This window comes from Garra rufa, chromosome 5 (genome assembly GCF_049309525.1).
Source record: "Garra rufa chromosome 5, GarRuf1.0, whole genome shotgun sequence".
Taxonomy (NCBI): domain Eukaryota; kingdom Metazoa; phylum Chordata; class Actinopteri; order Cypriniformes; family Cyprinidae; genus Garra; species Garra rufa.
Window position 1 is genome coordinate 33,763,404 of NC_133365.1, and position 4,835 is coordinate 33,768,238.

Sequence of the window (4,835 nt, forward strand, 5' to 3'; positions counted from 1 at the left end):
AAAACCTATTTTGCAACACAGAGAAACATATCTGAAGGTGTTAGAAGTGTTTTGCATGATTTTTGAAGTTAGAGCCTGAAATGTCAGAAAACGGCGTTTCAGCACATAACAAACTCGGTTCAGGCAATGCAAGCTGAAACTCGGCCAAAAATTAAAATTGCAGTCTGTGCATGAATAAAACCTATTTTGCAACACAGAGAAACATATCTGAAGGTGTTAGAAGTGTTTTGCATGATTTTTTTAAGTTAGAGCCTGAAATGTCAGAAAACGCCGTTTCAGCACATAACAAACTTGGTTCTGGTAATGAAAGCTGAAACTCGGCCAAAAATTAAAATTGCAGTCTGTGCATGAATAAAACCTATTTTTCAACACAGAGAAACATATCTGAAGGTGTTAGAAGTGTTTTGCATGATTTTTGAAGTTAAAGCCTGAAATGTCAGAAAACAGCGTTTCAGCACATAACAAACTTGGTTCTGGTAATGCAAGCTGAAACTCGGCCAAAAATTAAAATTGCAGTCTGTGCATGAATAAAACCTATTTTGCAACACAGTGAAACATATCTGAAGGTGTTAGAAGTGTTTTGCATGATTTTTGAAGTTAGAGCCTGAAATGTCAGAAAACGGCGTTTCAGCACATAACAAACTCGGTTCAGGCAATGCAAGCTGAAACTCGGCCCAAAAATAAAATTGCAGTCTGTGCATGAATAAAACCTATTTTTCAACACAGAGAAACATATCTGAAGGTGTTAGAAGTGTTTTGCATGATTTTTGAAGTTAGAGCCTGAAATGTCAGAAAACAGCGTTTCAGCACATAACAAACTTGGTTCTGGTAATGCAAGCTGAAACTCGGCCAAAAATTAAAATTGCAGTCTGTGCATGAATAAAACCTATTTTGCAACACAGAGAAACATATCTGAAGGTGTTAGAAGTGTTTTGCATGATTTTTGAAGTTAGAGCCTGAAATGCCAGAAAATGGCGTTTCAGCACATAACAGACTTGGTTCAGGCAATGCATGCTGAAACTCGGCCCAAAATTAAAATTGCAGTCTGTGCATGAATAAAACCTATTGTGCAACACAGAGAAACATATCTAAAGGTGTTAGAAGTGTTTTGCATGATTTTTGAAGTTAGAGCCTGAAATGTCAGAAAACGCCGTTTCAGCACATAACAAACTTGGTTCAGGCAATGCAAGCTGAAACTCGGCCCAAAATTAAAATTGCAGTCTGTGCATGAATAAAACCTATTTTTCAACACAGAGAAACATATCTGAAGGTGTTAGAAGTGTTTTGCATGATTTTTGAAGTTAGAGCCTGAAATGTCAGAAAACAGCGTTTCAGCACTTAACAAACTTGGTTCTGGCAATGCAAGCTGAAACTCGGTCCAAAATTAAAATTGCAGTCTGTGCATGAATAAAACCTATTTTGCAACACAGAGAAACAAATCTGAAGGTGTTAGAAGTGTTTTGCATGATTTTTGAAGTTAGAGCCTGAAATGTCAGAAAAAGGCTTTTCATCACATAACAAACTTGGTTCTGGCAATGCAAGCTGAAACTCGGTCCAAAATTAAAATTGCAGTCTGTGCATGAATAAAACCTATTTTGCAACACAGAGAAACATATCTGAAGGTGTTAGAAGTGTTTTGCATGATTTTTGAAGTTAGAGCCTGAAATGTCAGAAAACAGCGTTTCAGCGCATAACAAACTTGGTTCTGGTAATGCAAGCTGAAACTCGGCCAAAAATTAAAATTGCAGTCTGTGCATGAATAAAACCTATTTTGCAACACAGAGAAACATATCTGAAGGTGTTAGAAGTGTTTTGCATGATTTTTGAAGTTAGAGCCTGAAATGTCAGAAAACAGCGTTTCAGCACATAACAAACTTGGTTCTGGTAATGCAAGCTGAAACTCGGCCAAAAATTAAAATTGCAGTCTGTGCATGAATAAAACATATTTTTCAACACAGAGAAACATATCTGAAGGTGTTAGAAGTGTTTTGCATGATTTTTGAAGTTAGAGCCTGAAATGTCAGAAAACAGCGTTTCAGCGCATAACAAACTTGGTTCTGGTAATGCAAGCTGAAACTCGGCCAAAAATTAAAATTGCAGTCTGTGCATGAATAAAACCTATTTTGCAACACAGAGAAACATATCTGAAGGTGTTAGAAGTGTTTTGCATGATTTTTGAAGTTAGAGCCTGAAATGTCAGAAAACAGCGTTTCAGCACATAACAAACTTGGTTCTGGTAATGCAAGCTGAAACTCGGCCAAAAATTAAAATTGCAGTCTGTGCATGAATAAAACCTATTTTTCAACACAGAGAAACATATCTGAAGGTGTTAGAAGTGTTTTGCATGATTTTTGAAGTTAGAGCCTGAAATGTCAGAAAACGGCGTTTCAGCACATAACAAACTTGGTTCAGGCAATGCAAGCTGAAACTCGGCCCAAAATTAAAATTGCAGTCTGTGCATGAATAAAACCTATTTTTCAACACAGAGAAACATATCTGAAGGTGTTAGAAGTGTTTTGCATGATTTTTGAAGTTAGAGCCTGAAATGTCAGAAAACAGCGTTTCAGCACTTAACAAACTTGGTTCTGGCAATGCAAGCTGAAACTCGGTCCAAAATTAAAATTGCAGTCTGTGCATGAATAAAACCTATTTTGCAACACAGAGAAACAAATCTGAAGGTGTTAGAAGTGTTTTGCATGATTTTTGAAGTTAGAGCCTGAAATGTCAGAAAAAGGCTTTTCAGCACATAACAAACTTGGTTCTGGCAATGCAAGCTGAAACTCGGTCCAAAATTAAAATTGCAGTCTGTGCATGAATAAAACCTATTTTGCAACACAGAGAAACATATCTGAAGGTGTTAGAAGTGTTTTGCATGATTTTTGAAGTTAGAGCCTGAAATGTCAGAAAACGGCGTTTCAGCACATAACAAACTCGGTTCAGGCAATGCAAGCTGTAACTCGGCCAAAAATTAAAATTGCAGTCTGTGCATGAATAAAACCTATTTTGCAACACAGAGAAACATATCTGAAGGTGTTAGAAGTGTTTTGCATGATTTTTGAAGTTAGAGCCTGAAATGTCAGAAAACAGCGTTTCAGCACATAACAAACTTGGTTCTGGTAATGCAAGCTGAAACTCGGTCCAAAATTAAAATTGCAGTCTGTGCATGAATAAAACCTATTTTGCAACACAGGGAAACATATCTGAAGTTGTTAGAAGTGTTTTGCATGATTTTTGAAGTTAGAGCCTGAAATGTCAGAAAACGGTGTTTTAGCACATAACAAACTTGGTTCAGGCAATGCAAGCTGAAACTCGGCCAAAAATTAAAATTGCAGTCTGTGCATGAATAAAACCTATTTTGCAACACAGAGAAACATATCTGAAGGTGTTAGAAGTGTTTTGCATGATTTTTGAAGTTAGAGCCTGAAATGTCAGAAAACGACGTTTTAGCACATAACAAACTTGGTTCAGGCAATGCAAGCTGAAACTCGGCCCAAAATTAAAATTGCAGTCTGTGCATGAATAAAACCTATTTTGCAACATAGAGAAACATATCTGAAGGTGTTAGAAGTGTTTTGCATGATTTTTGAAGTTAGAGCCTGAAATGTCAGAAAACAGCGTTTCAGCACATAACAAACTTGGTTCTGGTAATGCAAGCTGAAACTCGGCCAAAAATTAAAATTGCAGTCTGTGCATGAATAAAACCTATTTTGCAACACAGAGAAACATATCTGAAGGTGTTAGAAGTGTTTTGCATGATTTTTGAAGTTAGAGCCTGAAATGTCAGAAAACGGCGTTTCAGCACATAACAAACTCGGTTCAGGCAATGCAAGCTGAAACTCGGCCAAAAATTAAAATTGCAGTCTGTGCATGAATAAAACATATTTTTCAACACAGAGAAACATATCTGAAGGTGTTAGAAGTGTTTTGCATGATTTTTGAAGTTAGAGCCTGAAATGTCAGAAAACGGCGTTTCAGCACATAACAAACTCGGTTCAGGCAATGCAAGCTGAAACTCGGCCAAAAATTAAAATTGCAGTCTGTGCATGAATAAAACCTATTTTTCAACACAGAGAAACATATCTGAAGGTGTTAGATGTGTTTTGCATGATTTTTGAAGTTAGAGCCTGAAATGTCAGAAAACAGCGTTTCAGCACATAACAAAATTGGTTCTGGTAATGCAAGCTGAAACTCGGCCAAAAATTAAAATTGCAGTCTGTGCATGAATAAAACCTATTTTGCAACACAGAGAAACATATCTGAAGGTGTTAGAAGTGTTTTGCATGATTTTTGAAGTTAGAGCCTGAAATGTCAGAAAACAGCGTTTCAGCACATAACAAACTTGGTTCTGGTAATGCAAGCTGAAACTCGGCCAAAAATTAAAATTGCAGTCTGTGCATGAATAAAACCTATTTTGCAACACAGAGAAACATATCTGAAGGTGTTAGAAGTGTTTTGCATGATTTTTGAAGTTAGAGCCTGAAATGTCAGAAAACAGCGTTTCAGCACTTAACAAACTTGGTTCTGGCAATGCAAGCTGAAACTCGGTCCAAAATTAAAATTGCAGTCTGTGCATGAATAAAACCTATTTTGCAACACAGAGAAACATATCTGAAGGTGTTAGAAGTGGTTTGCATGATTTTTGAAGTTAGAGCCTGAAATGTCAGAAAACGCCGTTTCAGCACATAACAAACTTGGTTCAGGCAATGCAAGCTGAAACTCGGCCCAAAATTAAAATTGCAGTCTCTGCATGAATAAAACCTATTTTTCAACACAGAGAAACATATCTGAAGGTGTTAGAAGTGTTTTGCATGATTTTTGAAGTTAGAGCCTGAAAT